Genomic DNA, 13174 nt, shown 5'->3' on the forward strand with positions numbered 1-13174 from the left:
GGAGCCCGGGGAAGGGGACGGCCAGCCGACCGGCGTCCTGAATTGCCGGCGCCCTAGGCATAGGAGGACGTTTTTCCCGCGTGTCTGGAGGGTTAGCGGGGTGGGAAGGCTTCTGCAGGGCCGGCCCTGTCGTTGGGCCTGCAGGAGAAGCTGCCCCAAGGAAGCAGCAAATCTGGGGTGTCATGAAAGAGCAGCTTGGGCTGGCCCTGGGAGTCTGCCTTCTTTCTGTGCGAGGAAAACAGGACAGATGGTGTTCCTTTGATAAGCAGTGGGGTGGCCCTGATTTAAATAGCCCACATGACGCCACTGCTTTAAACATTAAAAACATTAAAAAGCACAATAGGGTGGTATGTTGTTATTATATATTAATTTATATCCCTTTTTGTTCCCTGATGAGACTCAAGGCACCTTAAAGATCACTGAAGAAGAAGAAACCACTAAAAATGTAGAAAAAAGCAATTAAACATTGGTAGATTATAGATAGATAGACAGATAGATAGATTTAATTCTGTTAAAACCATGCAAATAGTTACAATAAAAAGCACGACACCAGCCCTTTCAGTAAAAGCAGTGAGTTCCCCAAAGCCTGTTGAAACAAAGTCCTCATCTGTCTGCAGAAGGACAACGAGCAATTAAGTGTTGGGCTTTTCTACATTTCCGTTTGGTCCATGTCCTACTGTTTACTGTCAACTGTCGATTGGGTTTTCTGCAAGTTGACGTTTTTTGTGATACAGTGGGGGAGGAAGGGAAAGGAGAATGTTAGCCGCTTTGAGACTCCTTCTAGTAGTGATAAAGCAGGATATCAAATCCAAACTCCTCCTCTTCTACAGTGGCAAGCTGGGTTTTCCCAGGGGAAGTGGGACAAAATATAAAACCTCTTGGACCTGTGCCTAGAAGTCACAGTCCAAATGGAAGAAATTGTGAAACAAAGGGAAGTGGATTAGTGCTACACTTCTAAACATGTTTTGAGGGAAGAGAAGAAATGTTCTTTCTGCCTGTTGGATTAGCTGGTGCCTTCACACACTTTTGCATCAATTAAATGAGCTGCTTTTGATGTTAACATTTTCAATAAGGAAATCCGCTAGGAGCAAGTGTTGTCCACCTCTGTGCAAAGGGCCAGCTTAAGGGTAAAGCAAACTTAAGGTAGAGGAGGGATGTTGACGTAAAACTAATAATTACAAATGTAGTTATTGCATCACAGAAGTTGCTAACCCTGCAGAGCCATTCATTAATTCTGGCGTCAAGTACATTGGTTTGGTAATGAAGTTGCACCTAACTGGTTTTAAAGAATGGGCTCAGATGAGCCTGTTACCTTTCACTTCATCTATCTTACAATTTTTTCAACATGAGGATGTAGAAAAGATTATAGTATGTTCGTTTTTTGTTCTGCCTCAGAGTATTTCAAAGTGTGTTGGGGATTCTACAGTGACAATATCAGTAATGGACAGACTTCCTTGAAAGAATATTGCCCATCACCACCAGGCTTCCTAAAATCCAGTTCCTGTGGAGTAACAGTGAAGCCCAACTAGCCATATCAGTGCCCCATGTAAATGTTACCTAGTATGTCTCTAGTCACACAGACTTTTCCGCAGATAGGTTTGGATATCCTGAAACAATGTTTAAAAATCTGTTTTTAAAGCAACCAGTGGAGTGATTTAAAGCAAAGTCACAGTTCATACCCTCTATAGGAGTAAGTTGCTGCTGCTCTATAACCAAAAATGGTTGATAAGGCAGCTTTCAGTGATCAATAATAAAACAGGCTTCTGGTCCCTCAGGAGGATGTTCCTATGGAAACGACACAGAGATAAAATTCCATAGTCAACTACAGTATCCATGAAAGCCACTTACAAAAGAGAATAGGTAGAGAATACCAGGAATGGGCAATCCAGTTCTGCCTTGCCTACTTGACACATCACCAATGCCACATTTCCTTTTTTATATAAAAAAATGCAGAAGATACCAGATTACATTACTTCATATTATGAAATATATTCAGGGTTCCTGAACAGCAAATTTTAAAGTAATCCAGATATTTGTGGAACTGGTGCTTGTTATTTGTTTTTAAAACCTGCCTGCCTTCTGTTTCTTTCACATTTTTTGTCTCCAGCTGTGGAATTGATTCTCCATTGATTCTCAGGAGGTCAGAAAAATTGCCTGACCTCTTTACACATACTTTCTATCCCTTTTAAAAGAGGTAAAATGTTTACTCTGATATCAGCAATATAACACTTTATTGAAGGCAATATATCTATTGTTATGTACTGATAATACTTTTATCCTGTCTCATTTAATGGTGATTTTTGATGTTCATTGCCCAAGAACATTTAAATAAATAATTATGCATTGGCTTTGTCTTGTACATCACACCTGTGTGAACTACATGGCTGTGTACTGATGTTTAGCTATGCTGGAGAAATCAGACAGCTGCAATGCCCATTTGCACTACAGCTGTTTCCTTGCCACGTAGGATCCCTTCCGTTTTTTAAAAGGAAGTTCTGTGCTCCCGATTTCTCTCTTAAAAGCTGCGACAACACCAGCAGATGCAGGTAAAGTGTAACATTCCAAAAAATACCACAATATAGTTCTAGCAACTGTTATTGCCAACATTTATTTCAAGAAATTGCTAGGAATGTCAGTAAAAAGTTGGCACCAAAATTTTGTCCAAAGTAAAATTCAAAGCTAATGGAGGTGATTCATAACCAACGTTATGAAGAAATCTGCAGGAAGTCAGCAGAATTTTAGTAAGGCTGGCAAAAGATCTTAAAGGGATTTCATACATCCAGTAACTTTCCAAATCCTATATGAGGTACATTTGGCTTACAAGCATTTATGTATTTCATTTTCCATGGGTGCGGGTGCACATGCACTTGTATCATAAAAGTCCGTCATTCTGACAAACACATACACTCACTGCGCAATTTACCTTCATCTTACTGCTTCACCGTCACCACCCTTCTAGGTTAATTCCACACTTGTTAAGAGAAGAGCATTTTGAACACTTAAGAGGATGAAAACTGTAGGGCTCCTCTTCCAAATCCCATTAGTTTAAACTGACATTTCCTCTTTGTTCTAGGTCAGATTTTGTAGTGGAATGAGCCTGTCATTTGTGATGAAAGACTTAGCCCTTACTGGGCTATGTAAGTAGGGTGATCCTCCTGTCTTTCTAAATGTTTTGTAGAAACTGAATCAGAGGCTAGCAAAGGAAAAATCACTCTGTGAAGCTGGGCTAATGTACATCAGCAGAAAATTTAATTCAATGTCTTTCATATTCTTGCCAAGAATTTGAAATACAGAAGTGGTAGATAGTGATGATGCTGATGATTATGCCCCACCCATCTGGCTGGGTTTCCCCAGCCACTCTGGGCAGCTCACAGCATATATCGGAACATACTAACAACGTTAAAAACTTCCCGATACAGGGCTGCCTTCAGATTTCTTCTAACAGATAATTGTTTATTTCCTTGACATCTAAAGGGAGGGTGTTTCACAGGGAGGGTGCCACTACCGAGAACGCCCTCTGCCTGGTTCCTTATAACCTTGCTTCTCGCAGTGAGGGAACCAGCAGAAGACGCCTGAAGGCGAATGTAAGTGTTAGGGTTGAACGATGGGGGAGGAGATGCTCCTTCAGGTATGTTGGGTTGAGGCTATTTAGGGTTTTAAAGGTCAGCACCAACACTTTGAATTGTGCTCAGAAATGCACTGGGAGCCAATGAAGATCCTTTAGGTCCTCTTCACTGTCACTTTCGCCACTTGCTAGGCTCGATGTTGAGCTCTTATTCTGTGTTCGGTCCAATTCAGAATGAGTTTTCCTTCATCGGTGCTTTAGCCGTCTCAGCTATGTTTCATCACCCTCAGCTCTGGGGAAATCCACAGGGCCATCCAGGCTCCATGCAATTGGAGAGGGTGCTTCAGAGCCAGACAGTTAATAGCCCTGGTTAGCTCCGCATTCCAGAGGGCCACCAGGGAATCAACTGAAAGGCCATCAACATGGGATAAAACATCCCCTACTACTCTCTGGAAACCATTTGGTTCCATTAAGTGGTAGGGGCGTATCATCCAAATTGGTCTCACTTCCCTGCAGAGGGGAAGGGTTGTGGAGAAGTTCAGTTGCACCAGGAAGTGATCTGACCATGGCACTTCTTTTGTTTCACTTTTATTTAGTTTCAGATCACCCACATCCATAGAGTTGAACACCAGGCCTAAGGCATGTCCATGGCTATGAGTTGGGCCAAACTTATTCAGGGACAGGCCCATGGAGGCCACGCTTTCCACAATGTCCCAAGCGACCCCTTGTAAGGTGGTGTCAGCATGGATGTTAAAATCCCCTAGGACAACCAAACTAGGTGTCTCCAAGAGGACATCGGCCACAGCCTGAAGCAGCTTGGGCAGGGAATCCTTATTGCAGCGGGGAGGTCGGTATACCAGTAGGAATCCTGTACTGCCCCTATTACCCAACTTCCAGAACATGCACTCAGAAAACTGGGTCTTCCCAATAGGATGCCTGGTGCTGGCTAATTACTTCCTAAAGAATTTGTCAACTTCTTTGGCTTCATGGTGGCATCTGTTTGTATGTCTCCACATATACTAGCACCAAAAAGCTTGTTATCTTGACTCGGACACCAAAAGCCATACACTGCTGTGTATATTTCCAGTTTTCGTCTTCTTGGAGTAGCTCCTTCCAAAGACACCTCTGAAATTGCATTCTATGAAATATAAGAGTTGCCATTTGAAAATTGGTATGTGCACAAACACACCTGGTGAATGGGTGAAAGTAGTGGGCCTTTTGGATCCTGGCTCCAGTGTTTATGCACCATAGCATCCCCCCTTTATAGTTAATAAATAAATCTCTGAATTTATCAAAGTCACATTCAAAAAAATGAAATTATAGCAATCACCTTCTTAAAAGAACAATTTATTGGTGCAAACATCCATATTACAAATGTGTACAGTAGCCTTGAAAAATACACCACCACTTCAAAATTCCACTATACACAAAAGTATAATGCTATCAGATTTTGTAAATAGTGCACATCAAAAGAAGTCAAGTTATTTACATGCAGAATTTCATTACTTAGATGTGCATTTTTGCTGACCTTCTTGAACAAAATTGCTGGACTCTTGACAGCTTTCCCCAGTGACTATATTAAGACATGGTGGCTGGAATTTATTGTAGAGGCATGTAAATCACAACACTTTGTTCTGCATAATAAAATGTGCAGAATGAGAGGTGCTACCTAGCGCAAGTTTTGTTTCAGAAACACATTAGCACCAAACAGATGTTAAGTACAGTGGTTATATCTCTCCCATTGAGATCAATGAGATTTCAAATTGATTAACCGCTTATGCCCCACTGAATGCAGTGACACTGACTTTTGAGTAAACATACTTAGGACTGTGCTCTTGAATGGGCTCTTTGTGACCAGTGTTGGTCATTAAACCTGGAGTATATGTACCAGTTTAGTGCATAGAGAGGAGACCAATACTGTTTGGAGAAATTGGAAATAAAGGATGGGGAATAGAATGAAAACTATTTTTCTTTGCAATTACAATTTCATCTTCTTTGATAATGGAAATTTCATATTCATTATCAAGTGCTAATGAGATCCGAACGCTCTCTTGAGCTACTAAAGGGTGCATCAGTAAAAAAGGAAGATGGATGATTGACAAAAGACCAGCCCCTCTGTCATCCCCTGTGCATATTAAGCTCCTGCTAAATTCAACATATTCTTTGTTATCCTGAACCTGCTATGCAAAATAAATTTCACTTGAGTAAAAAAACAAACACCAAACTTTATCCAGATAAAGAGGAAGGCACAGAAACTCTAAAGCGATGGATTCGAAGCTCTAGAAAGTGTACTTACAAAATAAGTGCTTAACATGTAATATCTGGGCATTTTTACTCAAAAGTAAATATATTTATTTGGTTCACATGAGCCAAGATGAGCAACAGCTTGGGGTAAAAGGGTTTGAGGAAATAACGTATTGTACTGAATGGGTACTCTATGTTTCAGATATTTCGCTTTCCCCCAATATATATGAAATGGATTGTGGCTGCAAGTAATGCATATTTTGTTAGGTGAACACTTGGGGGGTGAGGAATCTAAAAAAAAATACCTTATTGCAGTATCTTTCTCATGGTTGATAATATATTCTCAGGGCAGTCTTTTGAGATTCCCAGATCTCATGAACTGGTTTTGCTAGAGATTATCTACTGCTGGTGTTGGGGCCAGCCCAACACATTTTGCTGCCTGAGGCAAAGCACAAGATGCATCCCCTCTTTTATCTCCCCAAGCCAACTAAATTGGTAGCTGAATATTACTTCAGCACTGGTGACTGGACAGCATCCTCCACTATACCTGAAGCCGTCAGGCTCGTTTAGGAGGCAGAGAACTGGCCACACACCACACACATTTCAGAACTTTACTGCTCTGCCTGCCCCCTAGCATTTGAACATGAGCCCTGCAGGATCAGACCAAACACCCATCTAGTCCAGCTCGTCATTCTCACATACCCATGGGAAGTGTGCAAGCACAACCGAGAGCAAAAGCACTCTCCCTAAGGGGGCTGCCTCAATTTAACTACAAGGCACAGTAAGCTATATAACTGCTTACAGATTGTTTTTCTTACCATCAAGCCGTATGTAAATATGTAATAAATGAGATATCTTATTTTGACCTTCAGATTAACATTAAAAGGCAACAAAACTGTCAACTCTGTTATTTCATCTGCACCTAAAGGAGGAGGAAGGATTCTGAATTTCTGCCTCAGACATCCAGGTACCTTAGCTCATTTGGTTAATGTTTCCACTGTCTTCTCAGAACTTTCTACATGATCAAGTGTCCCAGTTCTTATTAACAATGGTAACCATTATGGGATGTGAGTGGAGACACTTAGGAGTGTTCACATAGCATTTATTGGTTAAGACAATAAAATTAAATTCAGGGCTACAAGTAGCTGACTGTGGCAGTGTCCAATCCATCAAATGGAGCTGCAAACAATAAATGAATTATTTCTATATTTTGGGAAGTGGTTTGTTTGCTGTGTATTTGGACACCTCTTAAGATGTTGTAACCAAATTTACATGACGGTTTCTGAGACCAAAAGGCAGGTTTTCATCTATATTTGGATATGTGGACACCAATTTGAATCTTTCAAAACTGCACTCATTTTAATCACTGTATTCAAAACTGTGCAGATATTTTGGTTTCATAGGGTTCCCAAGCAATGCTGGGTCCAAGGCTGCTAGTACAATGTAATCTTAAATAAACTTTACTCAAAACCAGAAAAATGATGGGTTTGTGAACAGCTCAGCTTTAAATGATGTGGAATATTTTTAGTACATTAAAAAGAATGTTTTTGGTGAAGTCTATTAATAGGCAAGAGAGAATGAAAACATTAAATGCCCTTTGAAAACACATACTTATGTAGAGCCATGTGATTACCAAGAATTTTTTTCACCATCCTTGATTTGTTTATTTCTGTGTCCTGTTTGTAACTCACATTGCTTTGTTTGCTTCCTTGCTTTTGGAAGGTCCTTTATTGTTGCATTGCAACGGGGACTAGGATAACGAGAAAGCCAGAACCCAAGCAGCTAATCTTTTTCAAAAGACATATTCCTTTTCGGGGAACTTCCGAGGCCACATGCTGTTTGTAGGTGGAGCTAGAACCAAAGTGGGTGGGGCAACAAATGTAAATTTTCCCTTTATATACAGTAGGCTAGTTTCCACACACACAAACACACTTCTATCCTCCATTCAGAGAAGCAAGAGGCAGGCATCAGCAGAATTGATTCCAGACAGGCAAAAACAGGCAAAGAACACATGAAGCAGGGCCAGAAAGGGGATATGGACTGGAGAGAGTCCTAAGACTCACATAGAGATGTTTCAAGGGCTATAAAAAGATAAAGGTAAAGGGATCCCTGACCATTAGGTCCAGTCGTGGCCAACTCTGGGGTTGCGGCACTCATCTTGCTTTATTGGCTGAGGGAGCCGGTGTACAGCTTCCAGGTCATGTGGCCAGCATGGCTAAGCCACTTCTGGCGAACCAGTGCAGCACATGGAAACGCTATTCACCTTCCCACTGGAGCGGTACCCATTTATCTACTTGTACTTTGACGTGCTTTCGAACTGCTAGGTTGGCAAGAGCAGGGACTGAGCAATGGGAGCTCACCCCGTCACTGTATTTGACACATAAGCCTAAGGTTCCCCACTGCTGCTCTAACAGGTTAGAATATTTGTGGTTTGGTAATATTGGGGTGAGAAGGATGCACATATATCAGGAAGTGAGATGAAGGGAAACACCTGCCTTTCCCCACACCTCCCCTCCAAAAACCTCTTCCCTCTTTGGGCGCTACAAAGCTCTTGCTCCAGGCTGTTTGGAGCCCTGAAGAGGAGCACTCCTTTTAGGGGTTGGGCTAAGCACAGATGCACTGCAATATTTTGCTGTGGGTCTCCACCTGTCCCAACTGAATTATCTCAAAGGGGAGCCTGTTTCCTTTTCCTTTTGAGTTATTCTTTTTTATTAACATGCATACCCTGCCTTCATTCCAACAAGATGGTGGCTGAGTCAATAGCTCACACCTTGCTCACAATTTTAACTGCTCAATAATTCTCTGAAGCATGTTTGGCTGAGAGAAGGAGTGACTTACATCCCCCACCCCCAAGACAACTTCATGACGAAGATCTGAACCTTGGCCTTCCCAGTCCTACTTTAACTATCATTCTACATTGTCTCTCCTGTTCTGCCTTGGCACATACTTGACTATTGTATGCAAATATAGCTGTTAATAATGGTTCTTATCTTTTCCAACCAAGCCATGCTAGATGTTCACTCAGTCTTATCTGGAGAAATGGTGCATGTTAACATTCATGACAGAATGAGGTTACTGCCTAAATGACTCACTGCTGCATAACTAGGTGTTTACACTCGCAGAGCTACATGTAATTGGACCACCTCTGTGCTTCCTTTTCATTCACAGATGTCGCCTTTTAAATGCCACCTCAATGGGAAGCTGTAACTGTGGTGAGTGACTTGAGCCCCTATTGTTTGTGTACAGAGGTGCTTAATATAGTGGCCTTCCGGTTCACAAAGGGAAAATTAAGCCCCTGAGATGAGCTGCATTGAAGTGCTGTAATGAATTGCAGGAGAGACATCCACAGAAAGAAAACACTGGAGGGGGAGAAATGGGAGGTGGGACTTCAGGAAGAGTCAGTTGGAGAAGAGAGAGAGAAGATGCTTCCAGGTGTTGACATTGCTCTTATGCCCTGTGCAGATCCCACTACACCAAACACTGTCAGCTTCTCAAAACCTGGCTCTGTTGAAGTCTGACTAAAGTTGTGACAGAGGCACATATGATGAGTAAATTCATTCTGCAATACTTTTTATAGCTTTTTTTAAAAAAAGAGAAATAGCAGGCTGCAATTTGACAGAGGAGACAGGTGGGTGCAGGGAAACAAAGAAAAATCAGCTCTTAAACTATTTTCCTGCAGAAAATCACCTTCCTCCACCAACCCGCTTTTACTATCCTAGTGAAATTACTGTCACTTCTACATTCGATTCCCCTCTGCTTCTCTTTAAGAAATATGTGCAAGGGTTTACAGGGGAGAAGTGAACAGGAAAAGTGGTGCTTAAATGTTTCTTGGCCTCTTGCTTCACCCTCCACAGGTTCTGGATCTGAATTTGCTGGTTCTTGCAAAAATGTTGGCCGCTAAGAAATGGAGAAGTCATTCTGTTTCTATGTTAAAAGAATCATTTAAAATATGGAAGGTGGTAGAAGTGTCTAAATTGACAGAACTGATGAGATGAAGAGATAAGCAGAAATCAGAGTAAGTTTCTGTTAGCGTGTTCAGCTCTAGTTAATGCATGAAGGGGTTAAGACCGTAGAGTAATCTTTTTTCCTAGACTCAGCTAGGTCACAGCCCTTCACCTCCAATGATAATCAGTTAGGAAAGTTCTTTGTTTATTTTCTTCCTACTGCTTGTCCTCTTCCACTATGTGAACCTGACCAGGGAGCAAAGGGGGTCAGTATACTTATTTGAACAAACATGGTTAAAGTGCTGTCAATTATAGTCTCTTCTTCACTATTCACTTTTGTGAACATTTTTGAAGTGTTAGAATGAACAGCTGTCAGTGACCCTGTGTGTTTTATCAGAATGCATACCAATACGTGAATCTTCAAGAATGTTTGGAGAAATAAAGGGTGTGAAAAGGCTGAAATGGTCTCACAGATGGAGCAGCAACATTTAAGAGACACTATATAGTAATCCTCTGATAAACAAGCACCAATTTTTTATAAGCAAATCTCCAAGGCTTCCAGCAAATTGTCACAGAACTCAGGCCCTATTTTATAACTTGTACAATTAATAACTACACACAATCAACACACCTTGGTTGCTTTGACAGTCAATGCAAAGCGGCTAAGAATGTTCTGGCTAAGGCAATTTGGGATTCGCATAAGAACCCCAAAAAAGAAGTCATAGAAAATTTGATCAAATGTAGATTGGAATATGAGAGTCTGCTCAAAAACAAGAAAGCTGAATATACCACCACCACCACCAACAACAACAAAAAAAAACCAGTGTAGGAATTAGGACTAGCAGTAATGGAGCAGAGTGAAGACAAATTCTGGGAAGAACATTATTCATAAAGAGCTCTGCTTTGACCTTGAATAAGTGTCAGCTAAGGAATTGGCTCTTCTGGATAATATCCAGAAAGGACATACAACTAAGTAAAAACACCAAATTTCCCCCTTAGCAACCACTCTTGAGAACAGAGCATTTTAGAGATAGTCATCTGACCAAACTCTCACCAGTTTCCTTAAGAAATGCTTTTATTGAACTACGTTCCCAAGTGATGCCAACTGCAGTCTTGGATGGCCACTACAACAGGGTCCAGTGTACAGAAAGACTTTGTATGCGTGGTCAACCTGGTGGAAGACATCACTCATTCTGTTAGCCTGACCCTTATATAGAGACCCAAGAGATTGCTTTCTGAAACTGTTGTCTACACAAGCAAGCAAGCACACCCTGGCAGAAATGAATGGTTCAGCTTTTTTTCCAGCGACAATAATAGCTTCATGACACACAGTGGGGCCCTCTATGCACTGTCTGAAAAAATATATCAGGAAAAATGAATTAGATAAAATCACTAAATTGTTGTGGTGATTCAGAGGTTTAATCTGAAGATGTATTTGTCTTTGTTGGTGTCTCTGGTAACGTCTCTCTTTTGCCATAAATACTGGCAAACTGGATTTTAAAAAGGCAAATAAGATTAGAATTGGAACTGTCAGAGATGCACAAGGGAAACTGTGTTTTAATGCTCAGCAACTTGGCAAAGTCTTTGCAGATTTTTACACTATAGATGTATGTTCTGTATTATTTTATTAATACTGTTGCTTAATACAAGTTTGCCATGGTCCTTTGGCTAGAACAATAAACTTGTGAATTGAATTGAATGAAAAATGGATGCAGTTTAGATATTAGTTTAGATATTAAGAAATATAGAAATTTGCTTCTGGCAAATAAAGTTTGTCTATTTGTACTGGGTGATGTCCAGCACAGTGCAAGCTGACTTCTACTTTTGCAATGGAACTTTCCCATCCACTCCTCCCACACAAAGCTCCTTTATGTCCCCAGATTTGTTCCAGAGGATCCAGTCCCTCAGAATAGATTCCCCCCACATTGACCTTTCCCCTTTTTATTTCCCATTATTTTTATGTGTGGTATTGCAGGTTTTGTTTTTTATATTTTCTATATTCTTACACTTGATATTGTGTGTATATGTATATATGATAATATTTACATCATAAGGTGGGGGTGGGGAACACAATGAAAATTGAGAAAACAGAATGAAGATTTCTGTGCCAGACTGAGTGAAAATAAACTCAGTTCCCATCTTGTAAAAGCACTGACCTTGAAGGAGGAAAGTAGATTTAACATAGATGTGTAGAGTATTGAAAGGTGGCTATGGAAGGTAAAGATGAAGAACTGGTAAACTATGTGGCAAACCTAGTTCTCTCTCTCTCTCTCTCTCTCTCTCTCTCTCTCTCTCTCTGCAATGAAAGATTTCAACATATACCAAGAAGAGAAGGAAGAAGGTTTTGGTTAGAGGTGGCAGGTCAAGAAGGCAGAGACAGCCGTCTGCTGCTTGGGTTTAATATGCTGAACAATGTACGGTACTTTCTGCTTGGAGTACAAACTGGAGACATGACTGTGAGCCTGAACGAACACTCCCTTCCTACTTCAAGGTCCTCGGTTCATTCTAAGCAAAGAATATAGTCATTGACTTTACAGTATGCACTGCATGTCACATGTATAGAAAAATTCTACTTTTAGGAGTACCATGTGAACCCTACCAGTAAAGAGGTCTAAGCCAGATGCTCCAAGTTTAGACTACATGGCTTAAGCAAGCCATCTTTGTGTTTCTATACAAATAATTTAGAAACTCTCATTGCTTTGGAGCCTAAGTCTTATTGGGATTGATACCTCCTTTTGATAGTAAAATTACACTTGCTGATAAAGTGCCCAGTGGATATGAAGCTCTTGTTGACCTTAGCATATTTAGTGGGTGCTCAGCTCTCACGACAATCATCTATCACTGACAGATAGGTAGCCGTGTTGGTCTGCCATAGTCAAAACAAAACAAATTCCTTCCAGTAGCACCTTAAAGACCAACTAAGTCAGTTCTTGGTATGAGCTTTCGTGGGATGTCCCACACAACGATGGTTTACAAGCTATAAGGAACACCATTTCAGATAAAACCACAGCGGACTTTGCCACCAAACTCTGCCAATTTGTCCTTACCCACAACAACTTCAAATTCGGTGATGACCTGTTCCTTCAGATCAGCGGCACAGCAATGGGCACCCGCATGGCCCCACAGTATGCCAACATCTTCATGGCAGATTTAGAACAACGTTTCCTAAACTCCTACCCACTCAAACCTCTCTTGTACCTGCGATACATTGACGATATTTTTATCATCTGGACACATGGTCAACAGACCCTGGACACCTTCCACCAGAAATTCAATGATTTTCACCCCACAATCAACCTAACAATGAATCAATCTATGCAAGAAATACATTTTTTGGACACTACTATAAAAATACAGGATGGGCACATAGACACCACCTTATACCGTAAACCAACTGACCGACAAACATATCTACATGCCT

This window comes from Podarcis erhardii (genome assembly GCF_964252035.2).
Source record: "Podarcis erhardii genome assembly, chromosome: 5".
In the NCBI taxonomy this organism is placed as follows: Eukaryota; Metazoa; Chordata; class Lepidosauria; order Squamata; family Lacertidae; genus Podarcis; species Podarcis erhardii.